The 23,470-nt window shown below is 41.5% G+C and overlaps 1 protein-coding gene across 1 annotated transcript in view; it reads left to right on the top strand.

Annotated features, from left to right (window-relative positions):
• RORA (RAR related orphan receptor A) overlaps positions 1-23,470 on the top strand; it is a 740,821-nt gene that overhangs the window by 517,252 nt on the left and 200,099 nt on the right. The gene's annotated exons all lie outside the window — the stretch shown is intronic.

Genomic DNA, 23,470 nt, shown 5'->3' with positions numbered 1-23,470 from the left:
GACAGTGAAACCAAGGTAAAAACTCCTGACAGACCAGACACATGATATTTAAGTTACTTCTTCCCTCCTCAGCAGAAGTTTCAGCCCCCACCTTCTAAATGCAGCCACAGATTCACATGTGGCATACAGAGGCAGGGTGGTCTAAAGCAGCAGTCCCCAACCTTTTTGGCACCAGAGACCAGTTTCATGGAAGACAATCTTTCTACAGACTGGGGCAGGAGTGTTGGGGGATGGTTTCAGGACAATTCAAGCACATTACGTTTGTTGTGTACTTTATTTCTATTATTATTACATTGTAATGTATAATGAAATAATTGTACAACTCACCATCATGTAGAATCAGTGGGAGCCCTGAGCTTGTTTTCCTGCAACTAGATGGTCCCATATGGGGGCGATGGGAGACAGTGACAGATCATGAGGCATTAGATTCTCATAAGGGGAGCGCACAACCTAGATCCCTCACGTGTGCACTTCACAACAGGGTTCATGCTTCTATGAGAATCTCGTGCTACTGCTGATCTGACAGAATCTAGAGCTCAGGTGGTAATGCTGGTTCACCCTCGGCTCATCTCCTGCTGTGCGGTCAGTTCCTAACAGCACCAGTACTAGGGGTTAAGGACCCCTGATCTAAAGGAAAACAATGGGCTTTAGATTCAAAGGAGCCTGAGTGTTAATCCTCAGTCTGTTACTTAACAGATATCAAGTTTTGCGTCTTTGAGTTTCTTAATCAGTAAAATGAGAGTAATGCTAACGGTTTCTCAGTGTTGTTGTAGAATTAAATGAGAGCTGTATAATAATAGCAGGCACATAGTAGAAACTCAGCGAATGGTAGTGGCTGTTAATTACTGCTGCTGAAAAACTTAAATGTAGTTAGTTCAAAGATATGTTTACATAAAGTTAATCAAGCTAGGGTATGTTACATCGTAGAATCCCACCATTGATCTTTCTGATACAAGTTTTGGGATGTGTAGGCCTGGGGGAAGGGATGGAAAATCAATGGTTTCCTGAAGGCCTCTGGGATTTTCCCCATGCCCATGGGCTCAGGAGCTTCCCTAGGAGAAGAATGACTACCTGCACACGTATTCTTCGCTAGCTATGCAGGCACTACATCAAGGCCTTGGCCCTGCCTGGCTGTGGTATTTGAGGTTCATAGTAAAGCTGACTGTAGAACATGGATTTTACCTTATCATCAGTACTTGTTTTCACCTTGACCCCTGGATGCCCTGTTAGGGAATAGATCTGATTCACTTCCTTTTCAGCATTCTACTGCATAAACAAGCCTGAACTCTGATATATAAATAGTTCTAACTGAATACCAAACAGACTTAGCTACTCTATTGCTGCTATACCCTGGGAACAGGGTCGAGGGGAAAGTGTGGGGAACTAAAAAGGCTTGGGAGGGAGGGGAAGATGTTAGGATTTCTATGAAGAGCCTGGGGAGTTAAGTGCAATAATTTTTGTGTAAGTATTACAGAAAATTCCTTCATAGCCCTTTATTCAATAGAAGCTATTTGCAAGGGTTTCTCCCACCCATCCTGGGACACACACAGGCATAAAATGACAAAGAACTCAACTTCTAATGCAAGCCACAGTTGAATGCCACTTGGATGTGAAGTTGGTGACTTTTTTTTTTTTTGAGATGGAGTCTCACTCCATCACCCAGGCCAGAGTGCAGTGGTCTGATCTTGGCTCACTGCACCCTCTGCCTCCTGGATTCAAGCGATTCTCCTGTCTCAGCCTCCCAAGTAGGTGGGACTATAGGTACACACCACCATGCTCAGCTAGTTTTTGTATTTTTAGTAGAGACAGGGTTTCACCATGTTGGTCAGGCTACGTTTTGATTTAAAAAAGAAGGTAGGTACGTAGGAAAGTCCTAGTCGGGCTATCAACACGAATAATACAGAGGGCTCCTCTATTGCCAGCATGCTAGGGAGAGGTTCAAAGGACCTAACAGATAAGCTCTCTATCCTGAGAAACCTAAACTCTAAGCCTCAGTCGAAGGAGGTGGCAGTTTGTTTGGAAGGAGAGGCTGAGCATACATCCACAAAAAAGGCCTGCAAATGGGTAGTAGACATGAACTCAAATATGTATAGGATGCGTTCTATACAAATCCTACAGAGTGGCTGAGAGGAACAGGATGAGAAGCAGATCTGGAAGAACTTAGTGTGTGCCCCAGTATTAAAGAAGGGGAGAGGCTAAACTTAGAGGGTGGGGTGATAGTCCAGGCTGGAGGATGGCTAGTGTACCAGCCAAGAACTGGACACAAATGGGAACTTCATGGAAACAGAGAAGAACTGTGGGAGAGGAAGAGATCAACAAGGTTATTAAAAGAGGATTTATGTGAGTGGGTGGCCTTAAGGACTAGTTGAGTGGCTTCAAGAAATAGATGACCATGGATGCTTAAAGGGAGATATTCGTGCTTGTATGAGGGGCAAGCTACAGTGAGAGAGCAGGCTAGAGTGAATTCAGGGGCTGGGCGAGATTTCTTCTCTTCGCAACAGCCAGAATGGAAGCTTCAGTAGAGGCTCACCTTTCTAGTGGCAAACCAATAGCTACAGATTCCAGTGGCCAACTGAGGGCCATCGAATGGACTTGTTAAGTTCCAACACAAGTGGTGCCTTCCCTCAGAGCATGTTGTATGCCTCCATTTGCAAAATAAGTGACATTATTAGTGTCTTTCTCTTGTAAAACCATTATCAACTTCTCCTGAGCTAGGTGAGTAAGAATCAGAAGCTATTTGTTATCTCAACGTGTCAAAAATGTAGTTCACATCAGAGGCAACTAGTTTATTAATCTGACTGAATTTTCTCTTGGAAGCTTTTTCCTTTTTGGGAGGTGACTTTAGCTGAGCCCCAATTCCCCCAGCGAGCTTGTCAGTAAAAGAGTTTCAAGCTTAGGAAGTGCTACTTCGGCTTTTATTTTAAGGTTTGCTCACTCTTTGCAGAAGCACTCTCCTCCTGTTCATCAGGTATTGATCAAGACACTGGTATAGGCTTCTGTCTCCAGAGAGGATTCATGACAATGGGAAGCTCAATTCTGCCCATGGAATGTTTAAAAATGAAATGGGGCAGCACTTGCAGCAGGGCAAATACTTCCCTCTCTCAAGACTCTCAGGTTGTGATTTATCTTGATACAAAAGATGTAGACTTGTAGTGTATCTCCTATTGCTTCAACAGGAGTAGTGTATCTCCTATTGCTTTGGTTGAAGGAGATACTTCAACCAAAATAGATTATTCACTCCCCTGCCCCTTTCTTACCATACTACCTTCCTTCATGCCCCACCCCGAAAATACCCCATACAAACCCACTTTGCAGAGAACAATGGACAGACTCCAGGCAACCAAACTTAAAAGGACAATGAGAAACAAAACCACAGCCACATGGCTAATGTGCTATTTGAGGATGCTGTGTCAAGCAGCAAATAGGAAATTGAAGCAATCCGTACTACCCATGCTATCCTTCTGAAGAAACCACTAGGCTGGAAGTCAGGTAATGTGGGTTCTTTCACTGGCAAATCTACTAAAACTCATGCTACAGGAGCCCAACTGGTGGAAAAGGCAAAGCATTCAGTCAAACGATCCTGTTCTTTTGCTCAAACTCGATTGATTCTTCTTGTCAATGAGTGGATTCGGTGCTTTGAGGTCATGCAGATCTAGCCTAAATAACTACACGTGTACCCTTTTTACCATGCTTTCTGTAGCTCCATTTCCTCACCTGAGACATGTTGATGGTGCCCATGAACCTTCATAATACCTGCCACTTCCCTTCCACCTGGGGACCCTAAGAGGATTAATTAGATATTATCTGTAATATACTTTGTACTCCTTGGAGAAAGAGTCTATATAAAAGCAAAGTATTATTATTTCTAAGAGAGATGATACTTATTAGCTCTTTGTAGAATCATTAAGCAAATAGATTATACTTCCCTTTAGAGAAATGATCTCTCAGTTTTCCTAATTCTTACAGTCTATAGAACAGTCTATATATTTTTTAAAAATGTTTTAATAATTTAAAAAAGTCGGTTGGTTGGTTGGTGAAGGGAATGGGGTGGATTTCTAATTCTAACCATAACTTCAGAAGCTTGTTTTTAAGGTCTTAGTTACCAAAGAAAATTGACACTACAATCACCTCTCTGCTTTTAGAAAATGCCCTTGTCTCCTTTATCATAATTACATAGTGAAGACAGCTCTACAGTTCTAAGTTTGTTCATTTTACGGCCCTTTGCCCCTACAATTGTTGAATCCTTTGATTAAATCCCATTGTAGTTAAGTAACTGTTCAGAAATCATAGGGTCATCATTACACACATACTTGTGGTGATAGTCTACAAATTGATAATGTAAGTTATGAGTGGAAAATTTTAAATCCAAACTCCAGTCCACAGAAATTTCAGGGAAAACTCAACCCAATATTCATTTTATATTTGCCTCATTTTCCACATTGTGTAAAAAATCCTTATGTGGCATTTAATGCAAGCCCAGCCTTCAAATGAAACCAGTTCAGCATGCCCTGTGTTTTGGATAATAATAAAAACCACCTAGGTTTTTTCACTGTGTAGGAAGGGAACTGCTCACTTTTTCTTTCTTTGTTTTTTTTTTTTTTTTCTGGCACAAAAAATGTCATAATGAGAATGAGACTCTTACTAGGAGGAAAGCAAAACAAAACACAAAGCAAAATTTTCTAGAAGAAAACTCAGAGCAAACGTCTGCAGTGCTTCTGTGGGCTCACGAAAAGCATTGCCAACCCTCGGCAGTCACACGTGGAAGCTCATGCCAATCAGATCTTAATCCATTAAATTCATTCACAGTAAAATGTAATGTAGGTCAGAGTGGGGAGCAATGTGATGTCGCGTGCAAGCTCATTCACCATCCAGAGCAATATGAGTCAGGGGTGCAAACGTGGAGGACTTCAAGCCAATATTGTACAATACGGAAAGGTAACCATGGTCTGCAACTGAATCAATAACCAACAAGGCTTGCTGTGAGGGTCTCTAATATAGTATTCTGTGAATCAGTGCCCGTCCGACCTAGATGACGCATTTGAAGTACCCTAAACTTTAGTTCTATCTCTACATTCTTTCTATGGCGTTCCTGGTCATCTTTTTCAAGCTTTTATTGTATTTCCTTTTATATTTTATTTCATTCTGGGAGAAGGTTAACACTTGTCTCTGAAATATTTAAGCAAAACCCAGTCAAATACTGTGAACAGTCGGGGCAAGGAAAAAGAAGACAACAGAAAACCTTGCCCAACAGAGCCCTGGCCATTGTTTTTATATTTTTGCATTTCAGCTTCCTCGGCCCCACCTTCTAGGAGTGTGCCTCCAGCACCTTCGGGGAGCCACCCAGGCAGTATGACACCCAGGTTTGTGGGTTGTGTTTGCTCTTAGGATGGGTGTGATGCTGGGAGGGCAGCAACACCCTTCTCTCCTTGCAACCGCACGCTGGTGTGGCGCCTCCCACAACTCACCTCCAAAGCAAACCATGAAAAAGCACCAGAGAAGAGCTGAGATGTAAACACTTTGGGAAGAACCTTAACTTTAGGCTTTGTCTATTTAAGCTTGAAGTGGCGTATTTTTGTCATAACTGTGTTGCCTAGAGTCAGAGGTAAAATTCCTTGAGGGTAATGAGGACTTTTAAAGCACATTTTGTTAGAACTGATGTTTTTTGAGAGCAGTTTTAGTAAACGATCAAAATCAAGTTCATTTTATTGTGCCCATCATAAAAGTAAAACAATACTCACTATAACAATTATGGAAAAGACCTAAAAGTATAAAAGGAAGAAAAATACTAGATACAATCACAGTTAAAATTTTGGTACGTGTCCTTCTAGACCTTTTTCCTTCCTTTCTTTCCTTTTTTTTTTCTCTCTTTCTTTCTTCCTTTCCAGTGCTCAAATATTTCTTAAATCCCAGGTACTGTGTTTTCAGGTGCAAAGATGGGGTATCCGGCAATATATCGCTCTAATCAGAACACAAGGATGTGTAAGAATGCACCTTAAATTACGCCATAGACTTCTCCATTCATGTCATCAGAAAGGATGTGTGATGTGAGCTGGCACCTTCTCAGTCCCTGAAATAACCAGAGAAAATGTTAGGGTGGCATCAACCTAATCGCTATTAAGAAGATTAAGCCTCCTAGCTCTAGTGGTAAAACCGGCTTGTGACTGTCCCCATCTAAGCTGCACACCCCCCAACCTTAGATCCACTGCTGATTAATCGTGAATTTGTGTGCATTAAGGCAGAGGGATGAACACGTGTGCCCCTCTGGTCCTCTCTGTGCATTCTATGTTCATTGAGGAACACAGAGCCAAGTGGGAATGTGGCCAGCAAAGCAACTGGCTTTCAGATGCAATTTTCTGTAACACATCTTAGTGCTATATTTGTCAATGGACTTAGGGCCTCAGAGAACTTTCCAAGGTGAAAACCTAACATCGCTTCTATGGGCGTTGAGGGTAAAGCCCTTAACCCTGGGACTTAATGAGAACAAAATTAAGTGCTTCTTTAAGCAGCTTAGATTTATCTTGTCAATATATGTGATGGGAGGTTTCTTTGTGTGCTTTAGAAAAGAGACTGTGTGTGTGTGTGTGTGTGTGTGTGTGTGTGTTAATCTGAAGCATCGTCTCCTTGCTCCATTATGTCACCATCCACACTGTTCCTTTATGATAGACAGGGTTCATCTATTCCCCTGCTCTAAACTTAATTACTTTGCAATTAATTCTTTGTTGAAAATAGCAAGGCTCCTAAACTCGGAACATCTCATTGTGAGAAAGGCTGTTTATGGATAGAGGTCAAGAGGACGTATTGGAATATTCCGCAGCACTGCCACAGATATTTTGAATGAAAATGGCAAGAGAGAAAAGGCCCATTCCACACAAGGTGACCATGGAAGAAGAGGGCTTCCTCCCACACAAACCGAGTTAAAGTCAGCCTTCAAGAATGAAGTTTTGTGGGGAGGGGAGAGGGATTGCATTGGGAGTTATACCTGATGTAAATGACGAGTTGATGGGTGCTGACGAGTTGATGCGTGCAGCACGCCAACATGGCACAGGTATACATATGTAACAAACCTGCACGTTATGTACATGTACCCTAGAACTTAAAAGTATAAAAAAAAATGAAGTTTTAAACATAGCATCATAGAAAAATCTCATGCCAGTAATCTTAAGGAGCTAACATTTTTAGGACCTACCGTGTGACAACCACTTGCAGATGCGTTGTTTCAGTTAATCTTTGTAAAATTTTCCAAGCTAGGTAACATTAATACTGGGTTATAAGTGATGTGACTTACTAAGGTTATTCTCATACCCTTAAAGGAGTTCATTCCATACTGGTCATTGCTTGATGGTTTGCAGACATAAGATCCTTGAAGCTGGCCAGGCACAGTGGCTCATGCCTGTAATCCCAGCACTTTGGGAGGCCGAGGCGGGTGGATCACTTGAGGTCAGGAGTTTGAGACCAGCCTGGCCAACATGGCAAAACCCCATCTCTACCGAAAATACAAAAACTAGCCAGGCGTGGTGGCATGTGCCTGTAATCCCAGCTACTTGGGAGGCTGAGGCAGGAGAATCACATCAACCCGGGAGGCAGAGGTTGAGGTTGCAGTGAGCCTAGATGGCACCACTGCACTCCAGCCCGGGCGACAGAGAGAGACTCTGTCTCAAAAAAAAAAAAAAAAAAAGATATTGAAGCTGAATTACAACCCTATGAGAAGGGTACCATCATTATTTCAGTTTCACAGAAGAGAAAGCCGAGGCTTTGAGAGGGTAAGTGACTTGCTCAGTGTTCCACCACTGAGAAGCACTGATCCCAGCCTCAAACTCCATCATCTGCCTGTGCTCTCAGCTATAATCCTAAACTACCTCTCTCAAAGATCTTGTCTTTATCCTCCACCAGCTTGTGAAAACTACCTTTTAGAGCATTTCCTGCATGTTAGTTGATCAATTAGGTGCTCCTCGGGAGGATCTCAGACAGAATTACAGAAGTGTGACCTTTATGAGAAGTTGCTGTTGTCTTACAGTATTCCAGGCCTTTGAAGAGTCAAGGACTGATGTAGCAGTCCCTGATAACCTCCCAGCCTTTTCAAAACACTGCCTCATCCCTCTTGCCTTCAGACTTCTGAGGTCACTGGTGAGCATGTTTGCAATACGGAGGGAGAGGGGCACCATCCCTCTCTCTCCTATAGAAACAGCATGCGTACACAAGGACAAGAGCAGGAAAAATCACAGCAGACCGAGTCAGGGACAGGACACTCCCCAGAGCATGTGCTGCGGGTGGAGGGCCCGGGCATTGTCAGAGTTCTGCATGTGGTAGGTGATGGATAAATATTGTGGTGAGTGATTGAGCTAGTGAATGCATTCTCACAGTTACAGGGGAGAGCAGAAGCAGTACATCGGTGAGTTCCAAATCCTTTGCTCACCGTACACTAAATTGAGAGAAACTGAATCTCCAGTTAGGCGTTTCTCTGTGAGAACCTGTGAGATACTGACTCACTTCCTCCGTAAACTTCTCCTAACTTCTTCAGTCCCCTTTGATCCGTGGTGGTTCTTGCCCATGTGAAGCTTTTGTTACAGTACTTCTAGGAAGCTAAGGCGTTTGCATAAAGCTGTACATTTCCTGAAGGCACATTTGATTCATTCAGCAAATATTCAAGAGATATTTTCCAAGAAGCTATTATGTGCCAGACACAATGGCAGGGACTTAGGATCAAGAGATAAAAGATATTGTCCGTGTACTTAATTGAAAGGAATGATGTTCTATATTCTTTGGGAGGGAAGATAGTAGGGGATAAATGTACATGGTGGGTGTAGTGAACAGACAGACAAGTAAACAAGAGAATGGTAAGTGCAGAGAAGAGTAGGCCACCTTTGGGTGATTCTTTTTTTTTTTTTTTGAGACGGAGTCTCGCTCTGTCACCCAGGCTGGAGTTCAGTGGCACGATCTCAGCTCACTGCAAGCTCCGCCTCCCGGGTTCACGCCATTCTTCTGCCTCCGCCTCCTGAGTAGCTGGGACTACAGGCGCCCGCCACCTCGCCCGGCTGATTTTTTATATTTTTAGTAGAGACGGGGTTTCACCGTGTTAGCTAGGATGGTCTCGATCTCCTGACCTCGTGATCCGCCTGCCTCGGCCTCCCAACATGCTGGGACTTTGGGTGATTCTTAAAAGGTGCCTCCTTCCTCGGGATGGAGGCAAACCCAAACCTGGGCACATGGCTTGGCAACTGGCGAATGAAACACGTTCCCACCCATCCCTTCACCCATGACCGTGGACTGTGACCAAGCTGCACAACAGACCACAGCAGGCTGAATTAAGGATGTGCTAGGGAGAGATAACCAGTATAGTCTGGGTGTGATGACAAAGTGAAGCCCTGCTTTGGATCTTGAAGGATAAATGGGAATTAGCCCAGTCAAGAAAAAGGAAAAAGCATTCCTAGAAGAAGGAACAGAAAAAAGCTTGGAGGTCTTTAAAAACATGGAACATTTAGAGAGCTATAAAGGCGGAGAAGCCAGGTGCCTTTCTTCATTAAGTAACTTCCGTGATGCCTTGAATACAGCGTGATGTTGGGGAAATGTTTATTGCTGATGAAATACACCAGTGAAAAGATTCCTAACTTTTTTTCTTGCTTTGACTGCTGGGCTGTTCTTTCCCCCTCATGAAGTAGAGGATGAATGTAAATTATACTCATCCCCATATCTTTGAGAAATGAGTTAAAAACGTCCTTTGGATTCCTGTTTCCTATCAGTGGCATGAAAGATTTCCCTCAAGCGTCATCACATTGGCTCTGCTTCCTCCAGTTTCTGCAAAGCTAAGGATTTCAAAGATTTGGGGTATGGTCAGACAGGATCAAGGGTCAACTACCCTGCTGTCCTTCTCTTCAAGGAATGCATTGCTGCTGAAAATCATGTCCCATAGTACCTCTGGGATGGCAGATGTCCTAGCAAAAGGTAGTAATAAAGAGGGGTTGTTATATTTTAGACACTTTTGAATAGAGTGGTAAATTGTTATTCAAATCTCATTTGATGGCCAGTGTGCACATTATTCTTCCCATGCTCCAGTTTTTTTCAGAAAATATGCACCTCCTTTCCCCACTATTTCTCCTAATGAGCACAATTCCCATATCTGGGCAGTGTGGACCTCTCTGCGAAGAGCTTTCTGTTTCTCTGACCTCCCTGGCTTTCCTTCTGGACAAAAAACCAAAGCTAGTGGAACCATCTCAGCAGTGTCATTTCATGTTCTATATGTGTACTTTGTCTGAAATCAGCAAATGAAGCCCTCTTAGCTTCTGGAATATAATCCTAATCTAAACAAGCTTGTATCAATAGCACAAGGGGTCTTTTTTTTTTTTTTTAAATAGAATCAGCCCTATTTGGAAAACTCTTGGTAAATATTAAAATATCATAAGTAGTTGTTGTGTTAGGCAAAAACTAAATACAACAAAGATAAAAGTGAAACTTCCTGTTATACCAGTAATCTGTTACAGAAAATGTTAAATATAGATGCTACCATACTGTGCTTCTCTTACTATAATCCCCATTTTACAAAGAAGTCAGGAAATTTGCCCGGGTTTACTCAGTAAAAACAAATTTAAGAAATAGATGCCCCAAATCTCAATGGTTGGCCTCATTTTCTAAAGAAGAGGTGAACCAACTCAGATTCTACATGTAAATTTTTGGGGCTAGAATTTGGCTCTAAGCCTTTTTGATAGTCCTGATTTTTTTTTTTTTCTGACACAACAGACACAGTGATATACCTCTTGTGAGAACAACGAAAGACATAAGATAGTTGGTGTGTTGTTTAGATTCAAATCTTGAGAAGTGGAGTGAAATAATTTATGTACAAGCTAAACTAGAGCAAGGAAAAAGTATATTTAGATACTTTTATTTGAATTTTTAAATTAAATATAAAAAGTAAAATTATAAAAATATTTTTAAGTATCGGTAAATATGTTTTTGGAACAAATACAGTCCTCATAGGCATGCAAGCAAAGGCAGAAACCATAAATAAAAGATTACTAGGTTGGATATTTTAAAGAAGATATTTATAGTAGAATTATTTTTAATAACCAAAAAGGTAGAAATTACATAAAGGGCTATGATTATCAGTAAGTGGTAGAGCTAGTTTACATACACAAGAAACAACCTAAACAGAATTTAAAAGAAAAACTGGGGAGAAAAGCAACATATGATTAACTATACAGAAGTCTTATAAATTAGTGAGTAGTAAAGGACTAATTCCACAATACAAAAACGAGCAAAGATTATGAACAGGCAATTAACAAAAGAGGAAATACAAAAGTCAAGAAACTTAGACAACAGAAACAACATTTTTTTAAATGCAGACAAAACAGCATCATATGTAAACAAAGAAATGTCAATTTTAAAGGGACACCTTTTTAGCCAATTAAATTATCAGGATTTATTTTTCATGATAAAGTTCTGTGTTGGGACAGGTGTACACTAATCTAGGAATTATAAATTGGTAAACACTTTTTACAGGACACGATATCTATTCAATGCTTTTTAAAAGTTAAACTTTCAAGACTGTACTTCCAAACAAGAAAATAAACACAAATGCCAAAAGAAATCTATGTAACAAGGATATTTATAGTAGAATTACTTTTAATAACCAAAAAGTAATAATGACGTAAAGGGTTATGATTATCAATAAGTGCTAGAGTTAATGTAAATGTTAATTATCTCCTAAAAACATTTAAAATATTTTTCTACATGTCCTACAGTGAATATATAGTATTTTCAGTATTTAAATGATGATATAGCCTTCTTAAGAAAGATACTGGAGTGCTTTCACAGTGCCACATCAACGAGGGGCAGGCATGGGAGTGGTCAGCCCAATAATTTATTTTATCGCTGACATTACTAAGAATTGTCAGCACAGGGTCACAATGAAAAGCAAGCCAGCTTTTAGTGGGGCTTTTTTATGGTTTTTAGGTCATTGCCTGCACACTCCCACAGCATTCCCCATTCTTGAGACTTGACTATAGCTGCTCATGCTCCTGGAAAGAAGGAGGAACAGAAAACATCTCAGCTGAAGCATGGAGTATATACAAAAACCACTTGAAACTGATACCTGATACAATTTCTACAATAAAATACAGAATCACTTCATAACTACAGACACGGAAGCATTTTTTCCAGCTTACCCACGTGATCCTGCTTTAAGTGTAGCATGGCATCATTTTCCCTTTGTAGGCGTTTATTTGACACACATGTGTGGGATACCCACAGGAGCCTTGTTTCTCATTATTATATAGGAACTTCACAAGCAGGAGTGCTGTTGGCTGACTGAGAAGTATAACTCTGTGTTTCTCTCCCGGAGGAGCCGTGAATGAGATACCATATAATATGAATGGAGATCCCCTTAGGCACCCTATAAATGTATTATAAAGCACTGGATTTTGAAATAACAAAAATAACGTACAAAATTTGAGGAAAGTATAAAAATTAGAAATTTATGTCTCTTCAGGGTCACCCTAGACCACAGATTCTACTGAGTAACTGGCCTGATTTTGTGAACACAAGAGCAGGCATTATTTTATGTAGAGCAGGCAGAATCACTGCAATGTGTGAGTGGCTCTGAAGTTTCCGGTGTTTGGGGAAGAAAAAAAAAAAAAGGAGACTTGAAGGAGATAGCAAATGTAGATGACTCTGCAGGTTAAAGGAAGAAGAATAGATGGTTCAATGAGGTTCTGTTCACTTTTAACATCCACTTTGTAAAGGATCCTTAAAAAGGTTATATTTAGGGTTTTGGCTGTACCTGGAAGAAGGGAGGCTTCACTTGAGCAGCAGTGTGGTAGACAAAGCATCTAACCTAGGCTTGTGGCTTTTGCAAAAACAGTTTGTTGGGGTATATGTAGCTCTTCGCTCTAGATGTTTATTCCAATGGGCTTGGCATTTGGTTATCTTTTAAGGAAGTCATAAGCAGAGGTAACATTTGTAATGTGAAATTACTCGAAATTCTATAAAAAGCAATCCATAGCAATTGGCGTTGCTTTTAGTTCATGAAAGCTTAACAATCTCTCGCCCTGTTTATTATGGCAGCCAGTGAAAAGTGAGAGCAGAACATAAACCTCGTTCAGAAACCAGGCCCACATTTTTGCTCCCCTTACAAATCCTTTAGAATCCCAGAAAACAGTTGCCCTCTTTCTGTTGCCCACCCTAAATGCAGATGATATTTACCTATTACATCAGTTTAATGAGCAGGCCATTTCACACTCATTATTTGAAAAATGATCAGAAGAATCAGGACTGGGTCCTCCGAGAATATAAATGCCTCTAAGGCTATATCCATTTTAGGAAAACCAGGTCTTTTACCTTTGCTCTGGCTTCACCTCAGCATTTTCTTCTACAGCAGAAATAATGCATTTAGTCATTTCAGAACACTGGTTTAATGCATTAATAATTGCAGGTGCTTTTCCTAGAATTTTGGCTCCGCAAGTGTTTCACGGTGAGTGGGTCAAAGGCAGCAAGCAAGGGTCATATAAAGTGAGTATTTTATGAAGCCAGGATACATTGCAGTGTAAGCAGAAGCACCCAACATAATTAAAATAAATGAGGAATACGAGCCATGTAGACTGTCAAAGGCGTATGTGGTGATGTGGTGGTGCGGTGGGCTGGGAGAAAAGGAGCAGAGAGTGGAAAGGCATTAAAACTATAGGAAATCAGAGAAAATGCTGGCCTTCTGTTCTTTAGCTTCTGGAATTACGGAGTTGTTATATAATCCAAGCCAGCAGCTAGAGGGGATTTGGCTAATAGTTAACTTAATTTTTCTCGAATGTCTTTTTTTTTTTTTTTTTTTTCTGTAAATCAGCCTGAGTGGAAAGAAAGTGGGACTCTTGTCCATGAATCATATGGTAGGAGGGACCAGCTGGGAGGACCGATTCCCCCTGGATCCTATACATATTTTACTCGGCTCCGTGGCTGTACTTGGAGTGCAGGTTAAATGAATTGTTCCCATTAGCGAGCTGATAGGACAGCTCCTTTAGATGAAGGAGACTCTGAACTTTGAATGTCACCGTGAGGAAAAGAAAGTGCTCATAGGAAAGTTGACAGTGCCACTTGTGGCAGGATTTTACTGTCATTGTGAAAACTATATAAAATGATGATTTACAGTAAGGCTCAGAGTTTCAGCATAACATATAATAATAATAAGACTTCTGTCAGCTTGTAAGTGATGTAGGAGTTCTTTGCAGCCTGGTGGTTTATCTGTGGCTTGGTGGTCGCGGGAGCAGTGCTTTGTGCCAGACTTTCTGGCTGAGGCCGATTCATCCTGTGACTGATGCTCCTGACTGAGTCCTGTTCACTCTGATTAGTCACTTTTGCCTTCATTTGCTGGAACTAAAATCCTGAAAGTTTACTTGCTTCCTCCGTGTACTTTCTCGAGCCATATTTAAAGCACCCTTCAGTTAGCCACAGGAAGTATAGCTGTGGGGGCGTGGGGGTGCGGGGCAGGAATCATGAAAAATGAGAATGTTGCGCTGGCTGAAAAGCGCCTGGCGTCTGAGATCAAAGCCGTGTGACCCTCATCGGTATTAGCATCAGGATGATGACTTGTTTTCTTTGTTCTGTTACCTTGGAAACTGAGGCACGGGTCTTATGTATGTAAATAAAGAGTAACAGGATCCATTCTCTTCATCATATGGCAGTTGTAAGAATTATTTGGAATATTTAGATCCTGTAACAGGATCTGGTGAAATGCAAGTGAAAAAGAAATCAAGATGTTTGTAGGAGGAAATGTATAAGCAAGAAGAGGTCCCTGTCATGTACATACTTGGATGGATATTGGCACTCTCAAAAAACAGTCAACAGGGTCTCAAGTGACCAAAGAGGAAAAGAGAACATGCTAAGGGTTGGGCTAAGTTAGTATAGCCTGCATTCTTTTCAGTGTCCCTAAAATACTTTTTGCTCCTGAAAGCTTGTGGATATGAAGACCAGCGTTGAGGCTTCCCTAGGGAGAAGAGATGGCTTCTAGGAACGTGGGTGGGGCTGATGCAACATGTATGGGCAGAGTGGAATTTGGGTCACTAGCAGAGGCTTTGGCTGGTACTAGAATACGTAGGCCTTTCCTCCTAAGCACCCTGAGCGCAGGGATCATTACTATCTTGTCTGCTGTTGTTTCCCCGTCACCTAACATAGTGCCTGACTAACACGGGGCAGGGCAAGAACAAACGATTGTGCAGTCAACCAGGGCTAGATGGCAAGCCTGAGATTTCATAGACAAATAAATCCCACTTTGCCCTGAAAGAGTAAATGGTTCATACATTGTCCATTAATGAGGTATTCAAATAATTTCAAGCTCCTTTTGGCCCTGTAGACCTGAATTTAAAGAGATTCTGGGACCAGTTAGTGACAGCTCTGAAATTAGAGGTAACTAAAGCGACCTCACTGCAAATGGGTTGATTTCCCCATTTATAAAGGCTTGAGAGTGCTATTTTCACATTAGGTGGGGGAAAGCAAAGAGAAGGGAACACTTAGCTGTGTGTGGCAGGGTTGATCCACGTGCATTTGGATAATACAATATCATAAGGGTCCAGTCTCTCACCCTGGCAGTGAAGAGTGTCCTCGAGGTTTGGGCGAGATCTCTCCAGTCCTGGATATACCTCTTGCTCGCAAATACAAGGTGGCTAGAACTGAGGGGCAGTTATGTGCACAACAATACACCATCGAAACTCTCATTTGTCAAATCCAAACTGCACAAAATGAGAAGAGACCACCAGGATGTAAAGTTAGGAGAGCCTGTTGGTGAAAGAGTTAATGCTGCAAGGCATGGAGACCACAGGGAGCTCTTTGAGCCAGAATTCAGATGCTCATCTTCCATCTTTTTGCCGGCTACCCTTGGCTTTTGATGTGGGCATGGGAGGAGCACTTCAATCACTGGGCCAATATCGATGAGGAGGAGAAAACAAGTTTAATGGCCACTGGAACAAAAACCTTTGACTGAGCTCTGGCCCAGCTCTGCCTTACAGGGACCATTTGACCTTAAACATGCCCCTCCACCTTTCTGACACCCAATTTCCTCACTGAAAAATGGATCCAACAATATCTTCACTACTTACATCACAGAAGGAGATGAGGAAATCAGAAAGTAGATTGAAAACGTGCTGCCAACTGTTGTGGTTCCTGTAGCCTTGTAGTATAATTTGAAGTCAGGTAGCGTGATGCCTCCTGGCTTTGTTATTTTTGCTTAGGATTGTCTTGGTTATGGGGGCTCTTTTTAGGTTCCATATGAACTTTAAAGTAGTTTTTTCTAATTCTGTGAAAAAAAAATAAATGGTAGTTTAATGGGAATAGCATTGAATCGATAAATTACTTTGGGTAGTGTGACCATTCTCATGATATTGATTCTTCCTATCCATGAGGATGGAATGTTTTTCCATTTGTTTGTGTCCTCTCTTATTTCCTTGAGCAGTGGTTTGTAGTTCTCCTTGAAGAGGTCCTTCACTTCCCCTCTTAGCTGTATTCCTAGGTATTTTATTCTCTTTGTAGCACTTCTGCATGGGAGTTCATTCATGATTTGGCTCTCTGCTTGTCTACTGTTGGTGAATAGTAATGCTTGTGATTTTTGCATATTGATTTTGTATCCTGAGACTTTGCGGAGGTTGCTTATCAGCTTAAGAAGCTTTTGGGCTAACACAATAGGGTTTTCTAGATACAGGATCATGTCATCTGCAAACAGTATGACTTCCTGTCTTCCTATTTGAAAGAGTGTTTCTTTCTTTCTCTTGCCTGACTGCCCTGGCCAGAATTTCCAATACTGTGTTGAATAGGAGTGGTGAGAGAGGGCATCCTTGTCTTGTGCCAGTTTTCAAGGGGAATGCTTCCAGCTCTTGTCCATTCAGTATGATATTGGCTGTGGGTTTGTCATAAATGGCTCTTATTATTTTGAGGTATGTTCCATCAATACCTAGTTAATTGAGAGTTTTTAACATGAAGGGATGTTGACATTTATTGAAGGCCTTTTCTGCATCTCCTGAGATAATCATGTGGTTTTTATCTTTAGTTCTGTTTATGTGATGAATTACATTTATTGATTTGCATATGTTGAACCAGCCTTGCATCCCAGGGATGAAGCCGGTTTGATCATGGTGGATATGTTTTTTGATGTGCTGCTGGATTCAGTTTGCTGGTGTTTTATTGAAGATTTTTGCATCAATGTTCATCAGGGATATTGGCCTGAAGTTTTCTTTTTGTCTTGTATTTTTGCCAGGTTTTGGTATCAGGATGATGCTGGCCTCATAAAATGTGTTAGGGAGGAGTCCCTCTTTTTCAATTATTTAGAATAGTTTCAGAAGAAACAGTACCAGCTCCTCTTTGTAGCTCTGTGGATTTACAGCTGAATTCTACCAGAGTTACAAATTCTGGTAGAATTCAGCTGTAAATCCATCTGGTCCTGACCTTTCTTTTGGTTGGGATCACTCAGACAGTTTAAGAGAGATTGAACCTCTTTTTAACGTTTTCCAGTCAGCCCTTACTGGCTTGAATTGTTTATTATGAAAATTTCAAACATGAATCAAAGAGGGGCAACAGTGGAATGAACTGCCCTGTACCCAACACCCAGATTCAGCCTAACCAACATTGTCACACTTGCTTCATCTATCCCTTTTTCCCTTTGCTAAAGCATTTTAAAGCAAACCCCAGACATCATATCATTTCATCTCTACATATTTTAGCATGCATCCTGCTCAAAAGTAAATGCCCAGTGCTCTCACATTCTCCCTTGTTTCCTTTACAAGGGTGCTTAGAAATATTTTGTGATTGTTACTGTGTTCTGTTTTCTGGACCTGCTATGTTGCATGAACTCATTTTTCCTTTCTGTACTACCCCATAGACCTGCCATGTGGTCCAAAAGAGTATTAGACAAGAAAGATGCTGCATTGTTTTATTTAGGAAGAAAGACCCAAATAAGTAATAATAATAAAAAACTATTTACAATTGAGATTATGCAAATATAAAACAGAGCTGTCTTTAAAAATAAAATATATATTTTTTTAAATCTGCCAAAAAGAGTTTTGCCAAACTACTATTCCAACTCATCCCAGCTTAATTCAATGGCCATGGCATGCTGACTTTTATTATAAAATCACTTTGAATAGGAGAGAAATTGTTAAACTCAAGTTAAACTCTTAAGTTGTTGTATCTAAGAACTATGCATATTGAAATCACTGTTTCCAAAATAGCTTTCTCAATCTCAGAAATGGGAGAGTCATCCTGAATTGCCATGTAGGAGAAGCCAGCCACGCAAGCCCGGCTTCTTGCTGTATGTAGCATATAGTTAACGGGAAAGCTTTCTGTAGATTCTTTATTATCCCAGAGCCAGTATGAGATTAGTTTTACAAGTTGGGTTATAACCTTTACAGCTTCTGGGTTGGGGATCTGCTAACAAGATCATAAAGATCTTTCTAACAGATGAGGCATGCATGCCCTGTGTTCAGCTCTGGTAATGACCAAATCAATTTTATCACAAGTATTTAAAAGTGCCATTTTAACTTTTCTATTGATTGCCTGACCTTTGCTTTGGGTCCTGGGGTTAGCGTGTGTTCTCTCCTCTCTCACTCTTTGTCCGTAGCCTTCCGGTTTCTCTTCAGCTGTGCAAACCTCTCTTTAGGTGTCCCCCGACTTTCTCAGTTAGCACTTGTCCCACCCTCTATACTCCTCTTGTCTTCTCTACATACTTCCAGGAGCTTTGGAGTCACTATCGGTAAACTAGATGTGTGGCTTTCGGGAGTCAACTTCATTCACTTAACAATTTTTTCTGATCTTCATTCAACAATGTTTTGTGAGTATCTATGTGCCAGGTACCATTCTGGGCATCACAAATACAGTGATAAACCAAGGATGGGAAGTACCTGCTTCAAGAATTGAAATTGTTGGGAAGACATACAACTATATAATAGAATGTCAGGAGGAGGGAACTATTGTGAAGATACAAAGTAAAGCAAAGTGGAGAATGGCGAGAGCGATTGTGGATGAGCTGGCTGGGAAGCATTCTAGCAGGAGATGAGAGCTGAGCAAAGATCTGAATGGATGTGAAGGAGACCTGCGGAGAAGTGGAGGGAAAGTGAGACGGGCAGAGAGAACTACAAACAGAAAGGATGTGAGTCTGGATCAAGCTTAGAGCTTTCGAGAAAATTTAGGATGGTTAGTGTGGAAGAATGAGATGGGTGAGACAGAGAGAGAGGGAGACACTAGGTTGGAGAACCAGGGAGGCTGGATCATGTAGGACCGTCTCAACTGTGGAAGGAATTTGAGCAGGAGACTGATGTGATCAGATTTATAGTTCAAAAAGTCATCTGGCTTACATGGAGCTTCTAAGTGAGACTAGTGAAATTGTTCCTGGGTCCAGCTGAGGTGTCCTGTATGGTAACAGGAAGACTTCAACACGTCCAGGCCTCAGAGCCCATAGAGCCACTGCTGTGTAGGGTGCTACTTTTTGCTCTGCTCCTAATTGGCTGGCTGACTTGGAACCAGTTGCCTAATCCCTCTGAGTCCCAGTTTGCTGTCCTTTTTCAGAGAGAGGCACAATTTCTTTAGTCTATTCCAGATCTAACATTTGGGGATTTTAATCTATAAACTAGCTATTTCCTAACCCTGTGTATTTGTTAGGGTAAAGGTTGAAAACTATTGTAGCAAAGAGACTCAATAACACAGTGACTTTCATGAGGTAGAAGCTGGCTTCTCTCTCCTGTGGTATTGGAGGCTGCCAAGGAAGCTCTGCTCACAGGTCCTGTCTGGGTGCTCTCTCCTGTCTCCAAAGGTGGCCTTGCCCACATGGCTGGAGCTGGGTTATGGCCTTATCCAAGTTCTAGTCCATGGGAATAGAGGGAGAAAGGCTATCCAGAGTGAGCAGCTTCCTTTTAAGTGGCATGGAAGTGACATGACACCTTCTGGTCACATGTCCTGGTAAGAATCTTGTCTTGTGGCCATACCCAACTGCAAGGGATTCTGGGAATTACAGCCTCTAGCTGGATGGCTACGTGTCCATCTAAAGCTTGACTGCCCTGGAGGAATGGGAGAATGGATTTGGTGGGGTAGCAAGAAAACAGCTGCAGTCTGTTTTTAGAAGATCCCAGAGTATTACCGCCAGGCACCTTACACTTATAACATTTCCTGGACCTTTGTATTAATTTCATGGGACCGTGGTAACAAAGTGCCACAACCTGGGTGGCTTAAAACAACACAAATGTGTTCTCTCACAATCCTGGATGCTAGAAGTCCCAAATCAAGGTGGCAGCAGAGCCTTGCTCCCTCTGAAGGCTCTAGGGAAGAAGTTCCTGAAGCCTCTCTCTCCTAGCTTCTGGTAGTTGCTGGAAATCCTTGGCATTCCTGACCTTATAGCTACGTCACTCCAATCCCTGCTGCATCTGCGTGTGGCCTTTTTCTGTATGTGTTGTCTGTGTCCCTGAATGCAGATCTCCCTCTCCTTCCTCTTATAGAGGTAGTAGTCATTAAATTTAGACTAAATCTAAATACTTAGTTCAAGTATTCAGATGACTGGCCCCTGGACCAGTATTACTTCATCTTAATTATATCTATAAAGATATGATTTCCAAATAAGGTCACATTCGCAGGTATCAGGAGTTAGGACTTGAATGTGTCTTTTTGGGGGATGCAATTCAACCCGTTACAACCTTTTTAAAATTAAAATGTAAAAAAAGAAAAAATGGAAAAAGAATAATTTAAAAGAGAAGAACTGTGCTAGTTGAAATCAATCAAAATATAACAAGGTATATCAATCTCAAAAAGAACCCATAGTTTATTCTGAAGTTCAAGGCCACCTTCGTGTCGCAAACCAAGGACATATGGGCCTTTTTTCCTCCCTTCTCTATGGAACATTCCAGTGCATTCCTGTAAGATGCATTGCCATCAGATAACATTGCTTAGATAACAGAACTCACTGACAGCTGACCGCTCTCAGCTTTGCACTGCCTATACGTTTTGATAATCACAGCAGCCTTATGAAAAAGGTATCCTTACTTCCATCCTACAGATACTGAAACTGAGGCTCTAGCTAAGTAGCTTGCCTCAAGTGAAATGACTAGTTGGTAGGTGAAGCTGGGCTTGCAACCTGGTTCTTTCTGACTCCAGGGATCCTCCTCTTTACGTTACAGGGCACTGAGTCCTGGAGATTTCTCAAGGGGTCTTGATGAAAGGGCTGGCTCCTGCCTTGAGGGACTTGTGATCAGTCTCTGAGGTAGCACCTGTACTGCAGAGGTCTCCACTGGCCTTTGGTTGCTAATATGTGTTGACACTGTAGTCATATGCCCTACAGTCATTGGCGTAAGCACACACCTATCTGGTAGCTAAAGGATGGTGGTTTTCCTAGGAGTCGAAAGTTGTTCCATGTCAGCCCCTAGGTCTCTCACTGCATTCTAGAGCACTACATAAAATACACGCACTAAGCAAGGCTTATTTTTCAGACCTTTATCAGCATCCTGGTTATGATTACCATTTTGGCAAGTATTATCAGATTATCCATCACCATAGGGCCCTCCTGTAAGTAGCCAGCTATGCTATCACACTTTCACTTCAGACTACACAAAGGGTTCTCTAGAAAGGATAATGCGGCCGGGCGCGGTGGCTCAAGCCTGTAATCCCAGCACTTTGGGAGGCTGAGACGGGTGGATCACGAGGTCAGGAGATCGAGACCATCCTGGCTAACACGGTGAAACCCCGTCTCTACTAAAAAATACAAAAAACTAGCCGGGCGAGGTGGCGGGCGCCTGTAGTCCCAGCTACTCGGGAGGCTGAGGCAGGAGAATGGCGTAAACCCGGGAGGCGGAGCTTGCAGTGAGCTGAGATCCGCCCACTGCACTCCAGCCTGGGCAACAGAGCAAGACTCCGTCTCAAAAAAAAAAAAAAAAAAAAAAAAAAAAGAAAGGATAATGCAATTAGTACTTGCTATAGGCAACTGGGTCTCCTAACAGTCACGGAGAGATGTTTGCAATATTAAAAACCAATATTTGGTCAACGTTGCCATTCTTTATTTCATTTTATCTTCACAGTAACCTTGTGGAATAGTTATTTAATATTAATTTTTCTTTCTTATTAAAATTGTATTTGTACAGATGTATTATAGAAATTTTAGAAAACATAGACAAAGGAAAATCAGTCATAATTCCTCCACCCAAAGATAACCACTCTCAATAATTTGGTGTATGTATTTTTTGTCTTTTTTCTATACATTTTTGTTTTCAGTTTTGACAAAATGGTATACTATGCTTTGGGACTTAGAATTTTTTTTTTTCTCGTAATGCAGCTGGAACATCATTGTCTGTGATTTATTTTTCTTTATTTTAATGATGGTAGAGTATTCCATTCGGTAAACATATCATGCTTTATTTGCCATCCTCTACTGCTAACATTTGGGTGTTCCCTTGAATGTTTTGCTGATATAAATAATGTTATGATGAATCTTGTGTATATTCATGATTAATTTCTACAGCTATATTTCTAGTGGTGGAATTTTAGAATGAAAGAAGAAATCTTTTTCCTCTCCTTTTAGTGCTGAGGAAACTGAGGCTTGGAGAGATTATCTTGCCCCAAATTATATAGCTGGTAAGTGGCAGAGCTAGGAATAGAATCCAGATTTCCTGACTCTCAAATCCCATATGAGAACATAGCTTATACATCTAATCTAACAATACCAAATTTTTCTTCATAAAATCTGTGAATGCAAGGTAAGTATGTTGTTGTTGTTTTGGAGACGGCGTCTCATTCTGTCTCACAGGCTGGAGTGCAGTGGCACAATCTCTGCTCACTGCAACCTCTACTTCCTGGGTTCAAGTGATTCTTGTGCCTCAGTCTTCTGAGCAGCTGGGACTTCAGGAATGCGCCACCATGCCCGGCTAATTTTTTTGGTATTTTTTTGGCAGAGATGGGGTTTCACCATGTTGGCCAGGCTGTTCTCAAACTCCTGACCTCAAATGATCTGCCTGCCTTGGCCTCCCAAGAGAAGTATCTTGATGGCTACTTTCTTTTCTTGAGTTTTTATCCAGCAATCACCAATCCAGACAAACTCTCTAAAATTCTGTGATCAGAAGGGAGTAGAGAGGCTACAAATGGTAATGATCTATGATTTCCTAATTTATAATTTAATCAGTTTTTCATGCATCTTCTTCAAAATGTTAATAATATTGTTACTCTAAGAAATTCTTTATGGACCCATGGTATTCTATATATTAGGGAATAACTGGTCACCACCTCTCTACTTTTTTTTTTTTTCCTTTGAGATGGAGTCTCACTCTGTCGCCCAGGCTGGAGTGCAGTGGCCTGATCTCAGCTCACTGCAAGCTCTGCCTCCCGGGTTCCCGCCATTCTCCTGCCTCAGCCTCCCGAGTAGCTGGGACTACAGGCGCCCGCCACCTTGCCTGGCTAGTTTTTTGTATTTTTTAATAGAGACGGGGTTTCACCGTGTTAGCCAGGATGGTCTCGATCTCCTGACCTCGTGATCCGCCCGTCT

The sequence above is a fragment of the Theropithecus gelada genome, chromosome 7a (assembly GCF_003255815.1).
Source record: "Theropithecus gelada isolate Dixy chromosome 7a, Tgel_1.0, whole genome shotgun sequence".
Taxonomy (NCBI): Eukaryota; Metazoa; Chordata; class Mammalia; order Primates; family Cercopithecidae; genus Theropithecus; species Theropithecus gelada.
The sequence above is the reverse complement of the archived record's forward strand: the minus strand, read 5'-3'. Positions and strand labels throughout refer to the sequence as shown.